We start from the raw sequence: 24,420 nt of genomic DNA on the forward strand, positions 1-24,420 counted from the left end.
TGAATTAAATATTGTGTGTCCTGATTTTGTTTTTTAGCTAAAGATATGAGATTTCCTATTTTGTTACCATCACAATCAACCAATTTTAACCACAATGTACATGGTGATGCTCCACCCACAACAAGTTAAGGCTGGTTTAAGAGATTTAAGCAAAGTAATGGAATTTGACAACTGTCCTTTACTGGTAAGTTTATGTCAGCTCTGACTGACTCCATTGATCCATTTAGGCAGCGATCAATTAATTTAATGGGAAAGGAAGGATTGCAGCCTGAGGAAATTTACAATACTGATGAGACAGGATCTTATTGGAAGCTCTTTTCAATAATAACACACGTATCAGTCCACGAGAAAATTGCCCCTTGGTTTGAAAAAAGGAATAACAGCTCACTCTACAGGTATGGAATAATGCAACAGGGTGTCACAAGTTTAAAATTCTTGGTGACTGGAAAGTGTCTGAGCCCATGGTGCTTTACACACGTTAATATTAATTACTTTTGTAAATCTCTTTGCACAGCTTGCAGTTGGATGCACGGATTACACCAGTCATCTCTCATTAATTATTCCCCCACTATCAGGAAATCTTTGGCTGATGCCAAGCTGGAATAATTGCTGTAAGCTATACATGGCACAGGGAAAATCAGCCCATGAATAAAGAAAGCCACAAATTTGTCCCCAGTTTAGCTGTGCCCAGTAAGGGCTGGGTTGAGTTGATGAATAGTTGATCTTGAGAGATGTGTTAAGATTGGTATGTAATTTAACTCTACAGACTGATATGTCTGAAACAACTGCCCAGGACTGCTTATCAAGTTGCTCAAGCTGCACAGGACTAACTCACTCAATAGGGTGCAAGCACAGAAGACGTCATGCTTTGCCATTTGTCCCCCAAAAGATGTTGGGCTGCACAAGGGGGAGTATGCTATATGCTTTAAAAGGATGTTACAAATTACTCTTCCTCCAGCATACAGGCACAACCTGTGGGGATGTGGCTCCACACAGACCCCACAATTCAGAGCAGTGGCTAAAAGCCACAATCTGGTCCCAGATGGTTTGAATAAATGAACAGAAGTGCTGCTTTTTGTCCATGTTTCTTGCTTGTTGCCCTGAGCTGCTTGCCGGCTGTTCCATATATTTATTTCTCATTCTCCCAGATTTTAAACTTTTCAACAGTACTTGAGACTTCCAGGTAATCTGGGTAGTACTATGTGTTTCCAGTAATAGGGACTGAATTTCAGATAAGAGAGTCTTTGGTTTTTAACATTTGGTATTCAATATGTTTTAATTGCAAAGGTGAAAAAGGAAGTTGAACGATTGGTGTGTGAGGTTAGGGTCACCAAGCTGAGGCTTGATTCTGCTAGGCATAGAGCTCTCTAGCTCTGTCCAGTAATACAGATTACACTAGTGCAATTTACAGTTCAGTTGATAGAGTATTAAACACACACTTAAGTATATGCTTATGAGACTATTCACATGCTTAAAGGTAAGTATATGCTTAAGTGCTTTGCTGCATCTGAGTTAAAGAAATCTTTTTTGGCTAGAGCCCTTGGACAGTTCTAACTAAAATGTTTAGATTTTCATGAAATGACAGTTTTATGGAGGAATCAAATTAAGAAACTTGCTTCCTTTGGGCAAACAGCTATCCATTTATATATCTCATTAGTGAATGTGTAATCCCCTTTTAGCAATTAAGCATGGTCTTGGAGACAAAAATGCCAGTTGTGCATAATTTGAATGAGAATGATAGTCTGCTTCCATTTACATCACACCAGACACCAGAGATACACAGAGCATAACTGACAGGAGAATAGAGTGCTTGGTGCTCTTACCCGTGAATCTGTATAAAGCTTCAGGTAAGATTTTTTTTAAAACCCTTTGCTTTGTTCTCATTGTTGAGTGAGCTGACAAGTGCTAAGATGAAACTTCAGCTAAAGAAGCAGCCACAAAAAATACTGCTACCCTTAGCAACGGTGTGAGTGTGCATGAACAATGTAGTATATATATATATATGGGGGTAGAAGATTTTATTTCTTTAAATAAAGATAAAGGGCTTGGAAATATTTCACATACCTTTAAATATATTGTAAGTACAATTAGATAGAAATAGAATTCATAATGTAAACACAGAATAAAAAGTTCAGTATTGAGATAGATAACTAAGAGAACTATAGATAAAGGTCTTTTTTTGTGAAAAGCATATTCCACCATTATGTGCTGGAAGAAATAGGGTATTTGATTTTGATTCAGAAGAAATAGAAGTTAAGGGGACAATAGTATTCCACAAAGGATAGCTGCTATAATAACAGGAGTGGAAAGTGAATGGGAAAAGGTTGTGGTAAGCCCAGTTATCTGCTAGAAAAGGCCTAGACACAGCAAAGAGAACTGTTTTATAAAAGAAAGCCCTGCAAGGAAGCAATTGAATAGAAAAGGTAAATGAATCTTTTCAGAGTCCAGATGAAGGATGCGTTTAGAAGAATGTGGATCTGGAATTAAATCCCCCATCTATTACCTGAGGTGCATATTTAGGAATCACAACCTACAAAATGTTAATGATTGCAGTGAATTAACGAATGCAGGTTATATGTTGGAGCAATTTACAATTCATTTGACAGAAATATTAAACATTTTAAAAGATTTTATATGCGGCTTCCTCTTGACAATAGTTCTCAAAGAAGAGTCCTATGACTAGAAATCTGAAAGCAAACTGCAGATGTTACTGAATTTTAACTGATTTTATAGTTTATTTATTTTACCAAGCAATTTATCTGCTATTTGCTTCACTGATTAAATTACGACTTGTATTGATAACATCAATTATGGTGTTATGGTTTTAGTGGGATACCTTTTTCTGTGTAGGAGCACCACGTTTTATTATATATAGTGGGGGATTTCTTTGCATTAAAGAAAAAAACAGATTGAGTTGTGGGAATGTAACTATGGGTCATTCAATCTACAGTAGCATAAAACTATGTCTCAGTTGAATCTTTTATTGTTAACATCATGTGGATGTTCAAGATGGTGGCATATGAGAGATTTTTATTTTACAGGCTCTAATGCACATCTGTTGGAGAACTGACGTCTTTTGAATTTTGAGACAACTTGGTCAGAGGTTTGAGAATCTTTGAATAGAGGTTCTGAACAGACAACATGGTGCATATGACACTGGTTAACAGTGTTGTTGTAAGTACTGATAAAAAGGACTTAAGCATAAGTTCCAAGCACACCATTACAGAAGTACTTATAACGATGAGTATGCTGTGGAAATAGTACTTATGTATTTATAAGTACAAGTACAACTACAAGTTATTTCAACACCTGTATTCCCTGCAATTGTGTGGTCAATATATGGACAAATACCTAAATAATATAAGCACATAGTGGAAGAGAAAGAAAAAGAGATGCAGCTACTGGGCTTCTTCTCTCAATGTGAAATACAGAGGTATGTGTCTGCCCCCATCACTCCACTCACTGGTCCCTCCAGTGGACCAGGACAGGTCAGGCAGTGAGTCTCTCTACTACTACTGGGTTGGGGAGCTACTTGCAAGTCTTCCTGCTGCCAGTTGCAGTGTCCAAAAAGAAGTGAAGGAGGTGTGGCTACCACCCTCCTTGGCTGGTGCAACAGCAGAACCAACAGAAAGAAATTGGGCTGTCAGAATTCAGGGCCTGAAGCCCACAAGTTGGGACAGTGGGTTCTGGGAGCCAGCCAGAATCCAGAACTGTTCGAAAGACTGTGGTTGTTTCAAAAAACTATTTTGGAAAAAGTACTTGTGGATTAAAAAAGTTTCTTTTGCTTTAAGCACCCATTAAATGTACTTAAATACAAGTAACGAGTACAGAATATTCAAAGTACTTAAGAGCAAATATGTAGAGTGCTTCCAAGTACTCAGGTATGTACAGAAGTACAGAAGTACATGGGAATACTACTGGTTAGTAAGACAAGCCAAATAGAAATTAATTTAATTTGGGATTTTTCTATGTGTAACCTTAGAAACATCATGATTCCACAAATGGTGCCTAATCAATTGACTTACTTTTTTGGAAAACTAATTTCTAGTTCTTAAATGATCACACGATCCTACCTGGCTCTGACCCCGGTACTTGGCAGCATGACTTCAACGGAGTAAAGCAAACAGGGAATCCTCTACTTCACTATAACAGCCCTATGTTTCCCCATGGGGCTACTTGGAAAAGCTAATGAGGCTTGGGGCTATATTGCATTGCATAGATAAGGACCATGAGACAAAGGGGGAACGATGTACATCTTCCCCACACAGCGCCTTTCTTCTCCTTCACAGCCCTTCAGTCTCCACCCCATCCCCCAGAGCAGACCCCAGACTGCATGAGTGCTCTGAAGGATCCAAGTGGGAAACACAAGCACCGGTACAGTGGAAGCCCCTGTCTATACATGATTATAGGGGGGAGAATGAGTTGGCCCACTGGGAATAATAGTCCTGTGGTTAAGTCATGGAACTACAATTTAAGAAACCTGGATTCAATTCCTTGTTATGTTATAGATGTCTTGGGTGACTGTGTGCAAGTCACATGATGTATCTGTGCCTCAATATCTGATTGGTAAAATAGCGACAATAATACTACTTCTCTACATCACAGGAGTGTTTTGAAGAAAAACCGTAAATACTTGGGAGGCCATCAGATAACAGGGTTCATGTTAATACTTGGTATATCTCTTTCTATAACTAAGTACATTGCATTTTCTGATCTACTATTCACAAATTCTTAAGTGTGTGCAGATTTATACACAGATTCTCCAGCTCCCTGGCCTTCAATGAAGCTATGCTAATTTATATCATCTGAGGATGACCCAAAGAATTCAGTATCCTCTTACCAATCTCCTGAGATGTCCTGCCTTCTCATATTAAACTCCCCCTTAAAATTCTATCAGACTATTTAAAAGGAACAGTACAGACTTAAGTACAGTGTTTCCTCTCAAAATATTTCAGCAGCAACTCCTAACTGGATTTTTTTTCTTTCTTAGCTGAATAAAGTAACTTGAGCCACAAACCAATTGCCTTCTTGTGATTTTATACACTCAAAATCACATAGTGCCAATTCAAATTGTATTCTCTATGGTTACGAGATAGTTTTTCAATTACATTTCATATGTTATACAGCAATTGTTTAAAATAAAAGTACATTGTTTATATATTTTGCTACAGTTAACAAATTATCTCAAATGCCAAGTTGGCTGATAGTGACACAAGGGAGTTTACTGTATGCTATAAAGCATTACAATTGATGTTAAACTCCATCCAACATAGAATTATAGACATTTAAACGTCATTTGGAAGGAAAATATCTACTCAGGGGATTCAGCTGACATCATGAACTGTGAGAGCGTAGCTCAGTAATTTATAATTGTCAGGAGAACAAAATATAAACTCTAAGTAGAATTAGTCACATGGTGCTAACTTTAAATAACAGCTGCAATGCATCGATTTCTTATTGCATTTCTGAAATTAAGGTAACAACTATCATTTCTCATTAATTGTGATATAAACAGTAGAGCTTTGTGAACATTGCAGGCATCAGCTAACAAACTAGACCCTGATGTTTGATTCACAGTGGTTAGAAATGAACCAACCCTTGTAGTTTGAAGTGTAACAGCCCACAACACCAATCTCCTCTGTACCCCTACAACTGTTTTCCTCACTCATCTTTTTAGTGATCATCTCTGTCCTCTGTCAGCCAGCCCTGGGTCATCCTATGATATCTAAGATAAGAAAGGTTTGTTCTAGGAATTGTTTTTGTGAAAAATTGAGAAATCTAGCATCATGAAAGGAGACTCATCAGTTTTCCAGCTACGCAAACAATCTTAGCTCACGTTAACCCAACCTTTGCAGGTTTGGGGCTAAGAGATTAAATGACCCAAGGTGATATTTGAGTGGATTTGAGGTCTGATATGAGTATTTCACATACATTTAGTGTAGTCCCATTTGCAGGAAAGGAACATCTATTTTTTTAAAACAAAGGTCATTGTTCTAGAAAAGAATTCATCATGCATTGCAGGAACTCCCTTGAAGAATAGAAATAATTCTAAACTATGAAATCTGAAAATAGAAGGTAGGTAGTAATTCCAGACATGAATAATGCTTGAAAATAATAAGGTATAACTAATTTTAATATTGGGGAAGGAATATAATGATTAATAGTGTCTAGTGGATTGATTTTAGTTGTATCCATTAAAGCATTACCTGCTAACCCAGCAATAGTTATCATAGGTACCTCAAGAGGTTTGGATGGTTGATTTTATTTAAATAAGCAGATGATTTTTATGCTTATTCAAAACTTATAGCAGCTAAACCATCATGGTCTAAAATTTGATTGAGACATCTCATCAAGTTTTCCTAATGGATTTCCATTACTTGTCAGCTCTGGGTGATTCAGAAACATTGCAGCCACAGACGTACTGATATTTCATCACCAGACATTGATCCTACAGTCCTTGGAAATCAAAATCCCATTAGCTCCAATGGGAGATACTGCTTTCAGCTGGAAGTTTGCTTACAAGGAATGTAGTGTCATGACCTAAGCATATGATAATCTCTAAGCATAATGGTGTGACAACAGCTTCCATGAATGGTGGCCTATGGAAAATGAGAACCCCTTCCTGTCCTGTTCTGCATGTGCAGCAACTAATCAAAATTCCAAGAGTAAAATTGTTTCTGATTCATCAACTTCTCCTTTATTGTCCTTGAGTGTGTCTGTCAGGTTCCTGACCAAGATGTCTGGGGAAATTTTTGCATTCTCAATCCCCTTACAATGGAAGCAGGTTATCCCCCAATCGATCTGCTACAGTGTCAGTGATTTGGCAAAGAACTTTTAAGGATATATGTTTAAAATATATCTTGGTGGCCACTTTCTTAGCTGATGTCACTCACAGAGATGTCTCCCAGGGAAGAGCAGTGTGTAAACTCTAGAAGTTTTGGAAAAAACCTTACATTGATAGTGACTGGCCACTGATCCAGAGCTCCATGCCATCCAGCCCCTGAAAGGTATTTTAATTTAAATCACCAAGTCTGTCTGTTCCTTCACTTCTGGCTGTATATCAGAACACTTATTTCACCCAGCATCACTAAAATGAGCATATTTGATAAGGAAAAACATTGGGTATTGGACTTTAAGGACCTAATACTGGTCCACTAAAGTTAATGGGAGTTTTCCAAATGATTTCAATGTGAGCAGCGCCAGGACCTAAGAAAAGAGCAAGTTGGCATGAACTTTCTTCCTTCTGGTTAGGTCTGCAACACTATGAAGTGTGTATGCTTTTGTCATGGACTTCAGCAGCTGGCTCTCCTTGCTGAATTAAATCAGGTTTTCAGTCCCAGAATCCAAACCTTCTGGGGCTTACATTATGCAGAAGGGATACTTTTTTTCCCCTGACTAATTAGGAAAGTTTAATTCACTAATAAGACAAAAATAGACATTATGATACAATGGTTCTTCATTTTCCTCAAAACATAGATGTTAGCCATGGCACAAGTGCATGTATGTTTTAACCTCGTTTTGATGAACAGAAATGATTTTCATAGTCACATCAATGCAATGCAATCATCGTGTATTCAAGTAGAATCTGCATTGCCAGCTAGACTCCATTCAAACCACACCACCTTTTCAGACATGCAAGGTCACTTGCACTCCAGACTATCAAAGCAATAGAACTCACTTCCATTGATACTTAGCAAGTTAAAGTGAAAATAAGAAGCTTTTCCACCTAGTTCCCCTGCAAAACCCTTGGGGACAGCAGGTCTTCAGCTGTCCCCTAAAGTTACAGAACCAACCACTCAAAATAAATTTCAGCAAGAAGGCTCTTCTCTATCCTTTATGCCAACATTATCATTATCAGATCTCCAAAGCAGGAAGCCAACAATACATTTTATATTAGTCATACAAGGAATATCGACTTACAGTCCTCAGCAAGCTAAAAAGAACAAAATATTTCATCAATATTTTTCAACAATCTTTCTACAGTTCTATATTACAATGCTCATTCTAATGTTTCACCAATCATTTGTCATTCAAAAGGCACCTTACCAAAACTGTTAAGGTTTAGAGATATTGAGACATAGCTCCTGCAAGCCTTTCATGAAATGGGTTTTATTGGGATTTTTGAAAAAGCCAAAAGAATATAGGCCAGATTTCCCAAGGTATTCAGGCACCTAAAGATGCAGGTAGGCACCTAAAGGGATTTTCAAAAAACTGCTTTTGTAAGCCCCAGTAGGCCTCTATTTACATCTTCAGAAACCTACATATCTTTGGAAAACTAGCACCCCAACTCCCTTTAATGTTCAAAGTTATTTAAATGCCTAAATCCCACAGGGTCTTTTGAAAATCCAAACTGTATTTCTTTGGATGGGTGTGACTCCTGTATCAGGTCTATCAGTTATGTGTCATTCATGTGCAGAAAAATTGTATGGCACTTGCCCAGTATCAAGTAGCCCTTATTCTGACATTCTATTTTGACATATGTTCAGCTCAATTTTTGTTTCTTTTTTGCATTTGCTGATATAAAGTCGTCTGAATGTACTGGAGATCCATTATGATACCACAAATTTGTATAATGTGAATCATAATACATGGCCTCCTAGTTACCTAAAACTAACATGACAGTAATTTAAAGCTTAGAGGTCATCCCTGTATAGTGGATGTCATGTTTAATTGTTACTTATTTGGGAAAAAATCCCATTGACTTCAATGGACTTTGGATAGGGATGGGGGTGGGGAGGCCTCTCAGTGTTAAACGAAAAATGAACATTTCCCAGCAGCAAGATTGGTAATTTGGGTCTCTTTTTCTGGCTAAATTACAGGAGAAAAACTGTACACACAGAGGGATACGCTGAGTATCAGAACCTAAGCGGACATCCACCACAGGTAAAAGGCAAAAAATCTGGAACAACAGATGCATTGATATGTTTGTCTTGTATTTTATTTCATTGCATATGGCTCTGTGTTATAACAGACTGAAATTATGGTAGCTCTACTCATGCTACTCAAGCTAAAGTTGTGGCAATAGTTAGCCTTTCTTATATAAATCCTGTTTTTCAGGAGTTTTAATGCTTAGTCATAAATATTTGCTCTGGTCTGAGTACTGAATATTGGGGCCAGAATTGTTAAAGGGCCTCTTCCAAGTTTTTAGTTTGCAACCACAATCAAAGACGCAGTACTGCAGACACAAATATTTCCAGGTGCAATGGATGGCATTCAGATAACTAAATACATGATTGCACCTTTAAATCAGCATTCAACATTATTTTGAAATGTAAGCTTTTTGGGACAGGTGTTTTCTCTTTATCCATTTTTGTACTTTTCCCAGCACAATGATATCCTAATCATTACTGAGGCCATTCAATACCACATTATTATTATTATTATTATTCATCCACATAATTACAGCTTCAAAATGGGAAGGTAGTTTTAAAAATTTGGACCATAAATGTTCAGCCAGGAGCAATCTTTTCATTTTAATTAAATACCTAATTGCTGCAATTTGATTTATATATTAATATCAATATCTATAACTGCATATAATAGTGGGGAGAAGACAAAGGAAAAAAGAATTTAAATATTTAAGATAATACTTAATACTTCTAAAAACTTCACATTTTAAAACAAAAACTGAAGAACTGAGAATTTTGAAACAAATGTAAAGTGGTTAACAAAGGTGACTAACTTTCATGCAGTGCCGACGCTGACAGGGCTCCAAGAAATTAGTCTTTTCGTGTATTCTCTCTTAAGTGGATTTACCCATTTGGGAACTCCTCATATACAAAATGATAAAGTTTTTTGAGGTGCCTAATGGACACAGTGGCCAATTTGTGTTGAAAGGCAAAGATGTAAAAGGGGGATAAAAAAAAAAGGACAGGAGGGAAGGAAAAGATGAAAAAGAGAACAGGAAAAAGAGAAAGACACACTCAGGTGACAAGAATACATGTAAAATGGCACTAAAGCAGAAATGATTGAAGTATGATGATATATTGATTAAGGGATATATTCTTTGAATAGCAAAAGAGTTTTGAACATGTTTCACTGCATCTTCTTCTTGACATTAAGATGCCAAATTTGATGATCACAGGCTACTGATAAATGACAGATATGATATTTCTTCAGCTACAATTACACCATTTATAATATAGGAGTGGTCTAAGCATCAGCTGAAATCCATAGACATCCAAGTTCTAACCCTAACTCTTGTGCTGATTCCTTCCATGGCCCTGAACAACTGACTAAACTTCTCTAAATTGTTTCCTTTCCCTTTTATTTTGTTAAAAAAATATTTATATATAACGGAGAGCTGTTGTGAGAAAAATTAGCTCACTTTGGAAAAGACCTTAGAAGATGAAAAGTACTTTACAAGTGATAAGTATTATTATTATTATTATAACCAAGGACAAGCTCTGTGCTTGGAAGACTCAAATATAGGAACCTCATCACTGTGAAATGTTAGGGTGAGAAAAACTACTGTGTTGATCCAGCTTCCCTTCTCTGAGCTTTTGTATATAGGACACCATCTCATATATCAGATAGCATTTCATTATCTTCCTAGACATGAGAATGCTTGGGTAATATATCATATTTTCCAATAAATCTTAGATTTGCAAGCCTAGCAGCACCGTATACACAATGTTACATTCTTCACATGTTTTCTTCCAGTTTATCAAAATCAGACATGACACCTACTGTAAATGATATTCACATTTAGCAAGTAATGATACAGCTGGCTCCCATCATGTTCAGATATTTTGTTTTAGCAACAACTCGTATGCCAAATTGAAGGTTCATTAGCTTAAACAGATCAGAAATTGAATCCTATGTGATAATGAGTTTTGGACCACAAGCCTTCCCATCATGTAATATGCACATTACCTGCATATTATATTATGGGAAATTACCATGGCTTTGTTACTGCATTTTGGATAACAAAGAGCTTTCAAGGTAATTGGGTTTTGAAATTTTAAACTGATATTCTTCCAGACACTGGGGCACCCTAAAGGACTCTGAAAAAAGCATTATAATTATTTGTCCAAAGAGCAAAAATGTAAGCCTGTTAATAGTATTTTAAACCTACTTTATTCAGTAGCTACCATTGTTTTTATTCAGAAGTAGTAGAGAGAAGTAATATTAAATCCATGCCTTCTTTCACTGACATGTCCACCTGATACATGGCATGAACTATAGTTAAATATTTGCAGTTTCATTTGAATATATATATTTGGAGGTGGGGTGGGGAAGAGATCATTTTATTGAATACTTTACAGAATAATCAAATTTCCCAAATTCTGAGCCCAATTCTGCAACCTTTAAATTTCATAGCACCTACATCATGAACTTCAGTGGGACTTCTTCCATGTGTGCTACTGGCTTCTAATGGTAGAATCTTAGAATTCTGTGACTGTAGACCTACAGGAAATTGATATGTGAATAAAGGAAAAACAAGTTATAACAATCACATCTCATAACTTTAACTCAGACAGTTGCTCTGATCCAGCACAGCAATATCTATATTTCTATGTTGAATAATTTTATATATTTTTTATCTTTCCTTTCTGTCAGTTTCCTGAGTTTTACATTCTGTAATCGGGGCTTATGGCCTGATCCAAAGTCCCTTAAAGTCAGTGGGAATCTTTCATTGACTTCAGTAGACTTGGATCAAGTTCTATCTCCTGTAAGATCAGTCCTATGATGGAGTTCAGTGTACAAGCTTTTAATGCCAGGTGCACTCAGTAAAAAACACAGTTAGTTTGTTCCCAGTGTCCTGACTGCAAGTATATGACACAGTACTTCAACACATAATACCCCTTAAGTGTGGCCTGTCATGTTACTTTCAAAATTATTCATGAATAATTTGATTCTATGAATAATTAGTTAACATTGTGTCTCTACTAATGTGAAAACCAAAAATGTTCAGCAATATCTAAATTGACAAAATAGGTGAAAAAAAATCATACTTCTCCTGTCTTTCAGTTAAATTCCATTTCACTTAGAGCCTGCTTTGATCAACCAAAGAGGAACGGCAGATCAGTATTTGAAATATATGTGGCTCTGTCTCAGAAACACACACAACTTTCCAAACTGGCAGATGAATATGGTTTTGGATTTTTAACATGAATGTTATGTTCACTGTAGGAACACCACAGCAGATTAAAACTAGATTGTTTTTCCTTTTAATACTTTGATTGATTAATTGTAATAAATACAGCATTACCTTACAGCCTAAACTGATAGGTCATCATTGTTAAAAATTCTCTACATTTTATTCTATAATCTATTGTTATCTGTCTTGCCAATACCTAAAAGGAAATGAGCCAAGGCTGTCCACAGTTTGGAGGTCAGAGAATTATAGCTAGTAGTGTTTTACTGTGAGGTTCTGATAGACAGTTCTGGATTAAAATGGTTACATATATTTAACAATGCAATCATTTCATGGGTGTATAAAGTCTGGATTTCAAGTCTCCAGCATCTATATTTGGCCCAAAACATTTTATGCTGTTGGAGCTCATAGTGCGCTCAATCTTATTTGACCCTACTACTCCTCTCAAGCTACCAGACAACCTGAAAAGAAGGGAAAAGGCTTATAAATGTTTGTATATGCTCTTCAGTTCACCCTTGCTGCAGATAAAAATGTGTCCAAATATCCCACCATGATCAGTCAGTCACAAACTTGATCCATATGCCACTACCCTCTTTGACTATGCACTGAGGCTTCAGAGCCTGAGCAAGACCTTGAGCATCCCAGCGGCCTGGACTTGTCAAAATAAAATGGACCTTCAGACTACAAACCCAGAGATTAAAGTCTGAAGTGCTATTGGGAGTAGCCAGAAAATGGTCAATGTGAATTGGAAGCTTTCACCATGTTTAGAGCAGTTCAAAGGAGAGAGAGAAAAAAAAAGAGATAGATCATTATTCTTGGACTTTCATGCCAGTCACTAAACTTCCTGGTATGAAAGGTTGGGATATTCAGTGATACTCCAGATACCATTTTTTGGCACCTGCCTTAAAAGAGATACCAGCAGATCTGCTATCCTAAAAGGCCTCAGAATTTTTCACAAGGATGTTTTTTGCAAAAATGTTACCTCTTACTTGTGTGACGTAAACCCTCTAAGGCTTTCCAAGTTTGACTTATCCTATCAAATGTATCCCTTTATATGATAATGAGTCCTACTGAACACCCGTCCCACACTGTCCTCTCCCACAAGAGTACCCATAGCACCTTGAGCTCATTGGGGATGAGGCCATCCCATACTCATTTTACTGGTTCTGTTCCTAGATGGCAAGCATTTGACTGACTCCCGCCCCCTTCCAGTGACCTCTCTTGTGAGCTCCTTGAGTGCCCAACCATTTTTCACCTTTGTATTTGTGTAATTTCCAACAACAGTTGAACTCACTGAAGTCCCAGCATAGTTGCTTGTAAAGATCAGGTCTGAGGCCTGCCTGCTGTGGAATCAATAAATCAGTAATGACACTGGATGAGCCAAAGTTAACTATTCTAACAACATATCACTATCAGCCTAGTCCCATGCTGCAGTCATCCATCTAAATTCTTCCTAATGGGTCCTAAATGTATTGTGCATCCAATAGAATAGGTTGCTTTATTTTAACCAGGCTGAGAGTTCTTCTGATAGCATGCTTCTGCACAAAAGCAGGTGAGCAGCATGCCAACCTTCTGAGTTTCTCTGAAGTGTCTATAATGCTCTGTGCCCTTCCTATTACTCTTTGCCCTGTGTAATAATGAGAATATATCTATATATTGTTCTCAAAATATTATCTCCAATGAACTTGAGAAGGTGCACCTCCATTGGAAAAACCACTCCTGGACAAGCCTGCCTCTCTGCAAAAGGGGAACTGTTAGCTGGAGGGGCACTCACCGCATGATCCCTCCCACATCCCACCTACCGAGGGGGACCCGCCTCAACTTCCTTAACCCCTGTCCCCACATTTCTGTCTGATCAGATTCAAAGGTGCTTGAACTGCAACTTTCTGCCTGCTGTAATGAGTGATGCACCTAGCAGGGATAGTCTGCAGGGATGCATCCAGATTCCACCACAAGGGGTTTAGTAATCAGGGAATCTGCAACCTCATCTTAATCTGGCCAGCCCCATTGCAGGAGTGGTGGCATCTGAAGCCTGTATACTGGGTTAGTGCTAGCGCCTGGAGAATTCAGGGAAAAAAGAAGCCCCTCCTAGACCTGGTTCTTGTGTGGAGACCTCCTGCCCCAGGGAAAACCTATTTATTTAGATTTTAAAATATAAATACAGATGTTGATCTAGGCCCTAGGTGCCCTAACCTCAACACAATTAGATAGCCAGCAGCATGAATATAGTCATTTCACAACTCAGTCAGCCAGCCAGATACCTGCTGAAAGTCCTTTCCACCCCTTCATCAGTATTAGGGACACAGGCATCTCTGGTTAGCGATTGCAGCCCATGTGAAAGTCCCTGACTCTCCCCTACTGTTCCTTTCTATCCTGCTCATAACTCTGGGGTAAGATGGGTGGGTGGAGGGGGAGCTGGCCAGGATATTCACCAGCCTTAGTTCACAGTGATTCCCAGCAATAACTGCTCTGTTGCCACCAGCTTTTTCTGTCTCCCCAGCCTGCGGAAGAGCTCATTTTTCTCTAGTTCTGCTTGGTTTCCATAGTAACACAAGAAGCAGGGCTAGAGGGAGCTGCATTCAGCAATGACTCCAGCTGTTTCCATGCTCCCAGTCCTCTGCTATTGCAGGTGCACACATGTCTCCGTTCCTGTAGGCCAGGGAACATGGGCACCCTGACTAGATAAACAAGCCTGCTAGCTTCTCCCTTCCCTGATAGCCAAGCCATCCCTACTAGCTAAGCAAATAACTGGCCTGCTTTTGCTAGTCTGCATGCAGACTGATTAATTAGTGATTAGGAACCTTGCCAATACCTCAATGCCACTAGACATGACAAAACAGGAAAGTTCATAACTGTACTTCTTCTCAGATCCTCCTCTGAAGCATACACTATCTTACAAAATTATTATAGAAAATTCACTTCTCACAGTTTAACTTGCAAACTGGGGAGTACGAGTCATATTAAAGGGGTTGGACTCTGCAAAGTAGCTGAGGAAAAGACAATATGCTTGCCAAACTGTTTTCTCTCATCTGGACTCCTGCTCAGTTAGGGCCTGACCTAGCACCCACTGAGGTCAGTGGAAAGACTCCCATTGATGTAATGGGCTTTATCTCAGGCTCTGGCAGGTTTGGAAAAAAGCATATTTGTACTGCACACATCTAGGTACTTTTAAATTGTAGCGATGGAGCGAAACAGCATCAGTACCTGAAGGATGAAACAGAGGAAAAGCTAACAAGGGTCTGTGAGGTGTCATGAGATAAACGGAACTCTTTAAAGTAGTGTGGATTGTAGGAGGATTACACATGAATTTTTTAAAAAATCTGTAATGCTTTAGCCTCAGTTGCTTCTCCATTTAACTGCAGCATTAACTATTAACACTCAGCATACCTGGGATGTGTATATTTGTCAGCAAATCACACCAAGAGATCAAAGGGACGAACACCCTCAGCTCCCCATATCTGTCTCTTTGCAGGCCAGCACCACAATACTAATCACACCATTGCACCCCATAAGGAGATTTAGCCCCCTCCCGCCCACTTGCCAGTTTCATCCCACCTTCTCTGAAAGCACTCTCACCTGACCTCCCCTGTGCTGTGGGTTTCTTCTCCTCTGGATATGCGCTGCCTCATATTCACCTCCCCGGTGCCACTTAAACCACCTTACATGCTATCTTCTAAGCCCGCCTTCCACCTCTGTAAGCAGGGCATATTCAACAGGAAGTAGACAATATAGAAAACACTCAAGGGTGGGATTAGTGAGGGTTTCTGACCATAGGGAGGCATGAATTCCAATCTGTCCTGCTTCTTAGAAAATGACTGTTTGCAGATGGACAAGCAGAGGAGCTTCTCTAAGAATCAAGCATCTAAGTGTAAAACTCCCTTTAAGCTAATGATGGAGGCAACATTTTTGAAAAGTGCTCATTCACAAGTAGGTTTTTTGAAGCTGCCCCAGCTGGACAAACTTGAGTTTTCAGGGATACCGCATGTTACCACTGGAAATATGCAAAAATTTTGAAATGTTCTTATTTCTATTGGGATTACAGGTCACTGCACTCCTTTGAATTTACCAAAACTGAGACAGTCAATAGCTTGCTGTTTCTGTTTAGAAATGTGTATACACTTGCATCTCCTAACAACCTTTGTGTAGTAAAGAAAGATTAAATATTCATGTGATTTAGCTTTGTTCCAGTTTGTTTTCAATTAACAGCAGAAAATCCTCTCACACATAATAGGCTATTTTATGTTAGGTTTTGGTGTATTTATCTAACAAAATTAAGCTTTTAGGCTTATGAGTCACAACCATTAAATGTATTAAATGAATGGATGCTAATAAGATTGGGGAAATTATATAAAAGTTAAAATATTAATTTTAATTATAAGTTTTCTTTTCTTGGTGTTTTAAAGTGAATTTTATGCTGGTGAGTGTTCCAAAATAAGCAATAAAATATTTTCGTGCAGAAATCTTAGCATTGCATAAGATTAATTTTTTCTCATCATAAACCTTTCTAAATCCTCAGTCCATGTTATTATATTTCTGATGAGAATAATTTTAAAAGTTATTGTAACAGATTGCATATCTTTTCATCAAATGGGGAAGAAAGAAGCACTGATATAAATTGCTGTGGATCAAATCCTTTTCTGATTGGCAATAGTTAAGCAACAAAGATTTCCATCATAAACCTGGAAAATGGAGCTCAAAATTATCTCCGTTTAGAAGATCTTTAGAGATAGTAGGATGAGAAAAGAGAAGCACTTTAGGATTGTTGAGGCAAATACACACACACATCTGTATGAGTATATACATGTCTCTGTTTTGCTGGCTAACACTCAAAATCTGTCACATCCTTTTGGGAAATCCTTCCTCCTAAAGGGTTTGATCCAAAAGCCCACTAGAGTCAATGGGCTTCATTCCACTAAATTCAGTGGGCTTTGGATCAGGCACTAAATCCCAGGGTCGGTGGAAAGAAATACAACTGACTGTGTGCAGTTTTCTGAAAAGGTCTAAAACCACAAGAAATCTACTCAGGAAAACAAATGTTTTGTTTTCCTTCCAGAGCAGAAGTTGCTAGTCATTGTGGTGGGAGCAGCTGGGAGAGAGGAAGGGAGTGTGAGATAGAAGAGGCAATGTTGAAATGACTTTTTAAAGAGGGGCCATGATCTGCACCGAAGTTAGGAGTCTGGGACAAATTACAGAACACTTCCCAGAGGTAGACGGTGGGGGAGCTACAAGTGCTGTTGGGACTAGTCTGTAGAGCTGAAAAAGCCCAGAAACTCTGGGGAGTCCAGGAGGAAATAAGATGACACTACCCTCTAATTTCACTTGTATTTTGGTTACATGCAACAGGATTAAACGACTGCCTCTTCAAAAGAGGGTCGAGGACATTTCCTATTGTGTCCTCCAATGTACAAGAATGGAAAAGTGTGTCAAGCTTTCAAAAGAGACTGGTGTTCAGGCTTCAGTGAGGCTAATGCTTGGAAAATGGATTAAAGTGAAAAAAGGAGGCAGAGCTACATACACAGATAAAGAAGCTGATGCATTTTTAATAGTCCAGAATGTGCCACAAGTACAGTAATAAAATCAGAGGCTGGAAAGTACCAGTTAACACAATAAGTTCAGTTGAGGGAAGGTTTCTGGAGGGTGAGAAGCTTCCTGACAAGCTAATGAGTTACCAAGAACTCAGGTTAAGGAGGAGAGAATTAAAAGCTGGTTAATCCCTATCTCAATACTGAATTGAGCTCATCTCCAAGGTGTATTTACCCGATCGTTTTATTTTCTATAAATCGTCATTTCTCTTTTCTCGGCTATATTTAATAAGCCACCATGGCCAACGACTGCGCATCAGACCATCACAATTCCTTCTTTTCCAATTACTCTTCCTTCCATCTGCCTTTACTTGGACATCATTCATCTCTGCAGAGTGTCACCCTCAGTAAGCACTCAGTGTGAGGCAAGCTAGGATACTAAGCACATTCTGACATGGGTGTCTCACCTAGGTAATGTAAAGCAGGGTGCCCTTCCCCATTGAGCAGCTTCTGCTTTCTGGTACTGAGTGTGGGATCAGGATGATTCCTGCCTGACTCTAGTGGCTGCCATTTCTAAGTCTGTCGGCAGACTCAGGCAGGCATCACTGCATCATGTTACATTTTTCAAGGTTTTCTTTGCAACCACGAGGGATAGAAATGCTTAGATTCTGCTGTAATCACATGACTGGAAACTGAAACTCTCAGCACATGCTTATAGTGCCTATGCCTTATTACCTGGTCCTGCCATCAGAAAAAAACAGCTGCCTCATGCTGCCTACCGACCTCACCTCTTTTGCCAGCCCTGTCTCTGAATCAGCTGTTATGCAAGAGTCTGGAAGAGGGATAATTCTTGGCAGTAGTAGGGGCTGGGATCTGCTCTCTCTAAGTAGCTAAATAATAAATGACCTGGGATTAGCCAATGTCCTCAGGATTAAGGCAGTTGTCTGCTTCTGTCTGCTGCCTACTGCTCTGGCATTTTCTCAGTTTCCCATAACATCCTGCCTTTTTAATAACTTGCTGGTTCTTCTTGCTCCTGGATTCCATTTTATCCTGATTTCATGACTGTCCCAGATGTGTTTCACTTTACACACTCTGGAAAGCTTTTCCATGTCCTGAATTCTTTTAATTTACTTCTGTTTCCTCTGTGCTTTCTGTCTCAGGGCTCCACTTTTCTAGCCCTATCAAAATTCTACTATCTGGCTTCAGTAAATCTTCCCTGTTAAAAAAAGGGCCCTGGATTATCCTGGAGGACACCACTGCCATCTATGGATCATGACTCTAAGACCTAACATTGCTTCTGCTGCCTTCCATTTGCTTTCACAGTGCATAGGTAAATCTCATGCCATATGGCTGTGTCTCACCTTTGATCTTTGCTGTAAACTTGGGCATCAGGGGTGATATATTATTCTGGTTCAGTTAGCTTTGGGAATCTAAGTTAAGTAAGCACCCATCATGCATCTTCCTCTTGGTACCATCTGTATGGCCTGCAGAACAACAGTGCTTTCTGCTTTAGTTACGGACAACAATGTTCACCATTTGTATGGCAAAGAATCTCTTTTCTCTCTCTCACAGAACTCAGAGTGCTGTAATAAGCCTCCGCTCTGCCCTCTAGCAAATGAGCCTGCCTCTTATTTAGTTTTTTGCACAACTGCCAGAAGCTTCTCAGATGCTTGACATGTTTGCTCCTCCCCTTTCTTGCTTTGTTAGGGAATGCAGTTACAGTTCTAAGCCATCATGCACTTTTTATTAGTGACCTATATTGACCTTGAAGAAACTCATATGTTCCTATGTGCTAAGGTAGTTTGCCCTTCACATAGTTAATTCAGTTTAGCAACATTTTGCCGCAGAGATTCTGTTCTAATACATTTAGCTAGAGCTTTAAATTCCTTAATTTTCTTTGTAGTGCATATGCACCATGGTGCCACGGTTCATGTATTTTTCATGCTATTTTTCTGAAGCCACATAATTGGATAGGTATTTTACTTACCTACCAACTTGTTGGTTGACTAAAGAACATTTTATATAATTTCATTCCTTGCAAAGCAAGCAATTGAATTTAAAGACATTTAAAACCTATCGATTGACAGAAACTCTTGTCAAGCTATTGTTTTCATATTTTTTCTGAAACCAATTAAGAGGAATGCATTTTATATTCCAGGTTATCTGAAGCAGACACAAAGATTGAACTGGAAGCCAAAAGGATATCACCTGTCTCTTTAATTCAGAAAAACTCAAATATTCTATAAATCAAGCCTTCTGCAAAGTTCAAATATTCCACTTTTTAAAGAAACCTTGCAATCATCTCAACAAAAAAGAATAATCTATTTTCATAATAGCCTTTCACAATAATTAAACTAGCTCATTCAAGCATGAACATCTCAGTAAATAATTTTTATAATAATTAAATTAAGAAACACCAAATTAAATTATTAAAAGTATTATCTAGAGGTGGACCCAAACCAAAATCTTAAATATTCCTGAACTCTGAGGAAATTTTGATCCAGATCTGAATCCAGATCCAAACTGGGTGGGAGCTCAGGAACATTTTCTGTTTTAAGATGTATATACACTTACGGGTTCTTAAAAACTGGATCAGACAAGGTGTTAGAACAAACTGTGAAGGAAAGAATAATTAAATTTATGGAAATAAATGGTAAAGGAGACTTACTGCAATAAGGGTTTACTACAATAATCTGATTTCCTTTTTTTGAGAAAATAACTGATATTTTTAGGTATGGAAAATGCAGTCAAACTAATATACTTGGACTTCAGTAAGGCATTTGACATGGTATCACATGGAAAATTATTAGTAAAATTAAGAAATATGGGGATCAGTACAAACATTGTAAGGTGGATAAGGAACTGGCTAAGGAAAAGAAAGCAAGGGTAGTGCTTCAAGGTGAACTCTCAGACTAGAGGGAGGTTACTAGTGCGGTTCTTCAAGGAACAGTTTTGGGACCAAGCTTATTCAATATTTGTGTTAAATTATCTTGGCACAAAAAGTAGGAATGTGCTTATGAAATTTGCTGATGATATTTTTGGAAAGCATCATCAATACAGGGGTTTGGAATATTATTCAGAAAGATCTGGATGACTTTGAAGACTGGAGTTGTAGAAATGGAATGAAATTCCCATTGTACAAAGTGCAAGGATGTACACTTCTGGTCTAATAAGAAGAATATGTGGTACAAGTTGGGTTGCATCTGATAAAGTGGGTTTCTGCCCACGAAAGCTTATGCCCAAATAAATTTGTTAGTCTTTAAGGTGCCACAGGACTCTTTCTGCTTTGCTTAAATCAGACGTACACCGCTACCCCTCTGGAATTCATGTCATTGTACAGGGCACTGGTAAGACCTCATTTGAAATACTGTGTACAATTATACTCATCTATGTTCAAGAAAGATGAATTCAACCTGGAACAGGTGCCGAAGAGCTAATAAGATGATTAGGGGAATGGAGGACTTCTCTTATGAGAGGAGACTGGAAGAGCTTGGCTTGTTTAGCCTAGCAAAAAGAAGGCTGGAGAGGGGATATTGGTCTTTGGAGGAGGGGGTGTAAATACCAGAGAGAATGAAGAACTATTTAATCTGAAGGACAATGTTGTCACAAGAACAAGGGGATATAAACTGGCCATGAACAAATTAAGGCTGAAAATTAGAAATTTTCTAACCTTGAGAGGAGTAAGGTTCTGGAACAGCCTCCTAATAGGAGTTGTGGAACAAACAACTTAATTAGATTAAGAGAGAGATGAATGAATGTATCAGCGTGATTGAATGATGGAGTTACTTGTGATGGGATAGGGCAGGACTCAGTAGCCCTGGTGCTCACTCCTGGTTTATGTCTTTGTCACAGTTCAATTTGCCACTTATATTGCCCTCAGTGGTCCATCCAGGACACCCGCTGTAGGCTTGCAGCTCTCCAACCATTTCCTCTGTTGGTTAGAGACATGCATCTCTCTCCATTCTGACTGGGGTATTTCCAGGTTTCGCTGTGACTAAACTATGATATCCTCAGCAAAAAGACAGGCGGCTTCAGAAGACTATTTAGCCTTTTTTTAAGTGATGGTAAACAGTGTCATTGCCACACTCAAGCTACCACACAGCTATTCTAAACAAGCACAGTTTATCCTGAAGGTAAAAGCAATACAGAGAAAATGTTAAAAACAATAAAAGAACCTACACACAAGCTTATCAGAGATCACACTCTCATTCCCACAGGGGCTCTGGTTGCTGATTAGCCTGTCAAACCTAACATAAAAGTTTTCCTGTGATCATGAGTTTCATCATATCTTCAGCTCAGAACAAGCACACTCTTGACTCTGTGAATCACTCATTTATCCAGTTTGGGCCTTTTAAGAGACTGTAAATAGGTAATAGCCAGACAATGGTTTTCTGCTCAAGGTGAAACTGGGGGAGGGGGGGAGGGGGAGGGGGGATTTTTATTCTTCTCAAGCCAAGCATTTCCTAGGAAATCCTCTTCATATGTATTGTCCCAAAAAGTCATTTGAAGTGTCTTATATTTTCCAGAGATTGCGTTAAGCACATCTCTGAGAGAAATTACATACTTTTCCACAACAACATAGAAACAATTTCATTTTTAATAGAATGGACTCCTAAAATGCTTAATTGAATAAGGTTTAACTTAATTCCATAAGGTCTGCCCCGAATATTGACATATCTGTCAGTCTTATGTCCCTAAAAGCTCATGCTTCACGGCTTCATTTGCAGAGTCAGGAAGCTATGTTTTCCTCCCCAATATATTCCTTTTTTTTTGGTCTCCTTCCTCTGAAGCCTCCAAGATGGTACTGGCTATAGATAGGTCACTGGACAAGGTGGGTCAGTTCCCTGAGGCTGCACCAAGCATTCTTTTTCTCAGGTGCTTGGCTGGCTGGTTCTTGCATACATGCTCAGGGTCTAACTGATTGTCATATGTGAGGTTGGGAAGAAATTTTCCTCCAGGTCAGATTGGCAGTGACCTTGTGTTTGTTTGTTTTTTTACTTTCCTCTGTAGCATGAGAGCATATCTCACTTATTTATATCCCTGAAATTGCAGGGACCTCAGGCATTGGTGCTCCTTGCTCCCTCCTATTCTCTCTCTGTGGCACATAATAATCCTTTGGTCTAGTTGTTAGGGTGAGAGTGCAGGTGATGGGTGATGTTGGTGGCCTATTATATACTGGCGCTCGAAGTAGATGATCTGGTTGTTTCTTCTGGCCTTAAATTGTATGACAAGTTTACCTTAATTTTATGACAGCCTCAAGTTATCCTTAGTGCGTTTTCTATCACTATTTGACATACTTTCCATTCTTTATGAATCTACAATGTTTAATAGCCTTCTGGAGACTCCATTTAGCTGAAGATGTTTTGTTCTTGGATTATTTTATCTCTAAGATTTAACAATATCTAAATTAAAATATTATAACAGATGGTCTATGCCTATATTAAAATTGTCTTGAGAGATAATTCCCTTTGGAGCATAATTTGGTTCAAGATAAAGAATGTTAGTGTATATAAGTTACATGGTGCTCTCCCTTTCTCTCATAGGCAGACTTTGGGACTGATTCTGCTGGAAATCTGAAGTCTTTGAAGTCACACCATCAAAGTTAGCAGAGTTACAAACGCATAAAAGGAGAATCGAGCTCTTCATGTGCTCTTGTTTGTTTGTCTTAATCTGAAATAAAATATGACTGAAATATGATTGCTCTTTGTGTGTAAAAGGCACAATAAACACATTCCAAAATGTAGCCCAAACACAATATTGATTAAAAATTCAGCATTCCTTTTATTTTCACAATCTGAAGTTCAGCCACAACATTTTGATGACTAATTCATACAAATTTTACAATCTGGGTTATTTATTTTGTTTATTAATATTTATTTTGTCGTGAATAACAATGAAAAGGTGTTTGCAGCACCACTGATTTTAAGAATTTAATTGCAAAAGCACAAGGCACACTAAAATGACTGAATTTCATAGGTTCCCCTCCATTCTATCTTTGGGATATAACAAATAATGTGCATATTATGATTTGGATGCAATGGATGTATGACAGACATGTACGTCATTGTGTATGAAGAAAATTACACTTGTGTAAAAGTGACTCAAAAAAGAACCATTAGCCAACAAGAAATATCTGCTTCTCATGAGATGAGATCAAGTTGGTATCTTTATGTAAAGAAACTACAAATAGTTTCAAATATCAGATGGAAAGGGCACATTTAAATTTACACTCTGCATTATTCAATCAAATGGGGGAATCAGGTGTACCATATACATTGTCACATCTAGGTGTGTAGGGATTTATATCTTTGAAAAAGTGCATATTAACTTTTGCACCATATTCATTAAATCAACTTTAATCTGCCAAATGGCTTATTTAGCATGAGATTGCTGTTCAAAATACATTTCCAGCTACCAACAGAAAACGATATGAATGCATTTTAGGCTCCGAAATTTCCTCTTTTTAATATGCAAAAGTAAATTATTATGTTGATGATCACATTTGATATTGAAAAGAACAAAAGGAATGAATAAGGAATACATTTCTGGCAGGGGATGAATGCAGCTGTGCAAAAGTTTGCACATAAGATGAAATCAGCACTTTGGCATTTACAAAATATGTCAGTGGAGGCTTCCTAGGCTATGCACAGTAAACACTGCCTACTCTGTTTTGAATCAGATATGGTATGATCTTTACTTACTGCTGTAAATTGCCTCAGAGCACACTTTTACCTACCCTTTTTTGAGATGTCACCAATCTCTACTAAAACTGCATTCCCATTCCTACTTATTTTTCAT

The 24,420-nt window shown here is 38.3% G+C and overlaps 1 long non-coding RNA gene across 2 annotated transcripts; it reads left to right on the forward strand.

Moving 5' to 3' along the window:
- The first annotated feature begins 1,796 nt into the window (after window positions 1–1,796).
- On the forward strand, window positions 1,797–23,297 carry LOC137154118 (uncharacterized). Of its 2 annotated transcripts, XR_010920079.1 has the most exons (5): window positions 1,797–1,847; window positions 3,042–3,174; window positions 4,290–4,374; window positions 8,820–8,883; window positions 23,166–23,297. It is a non-coding gene; the product is annotated as an uncharacterized lncRNA (long non-coding RNA). The 2 variants fall into 2 exon arrangements; XR_010920080.1 differs by lacking the exons at window positions 1,797–1,847; window positions 3,042–3,174 and adding an exon at window positions 3,320–3,433.
- Window positions 23,298–24,420: the final 1,123 nt, after the last annotated feature.

The sequence above is a fragment of the Emydura macquarii genome, unplaced genomic scaffold, assembly GCF_026122565.2.
Source record: "Emydura macquarii macquarii isolate MOO-44397 ecotype Brisbane River unplaced genomic scaffold, CSIRO-AGI_Emac_v2 contig_1253, whole genome shotgun sequence".
Taxonomy (NCBI): Eukaryota; Metazoa; Chordata; order Testudines; family Chelidae; genus Emydura; species Emydura macquarii.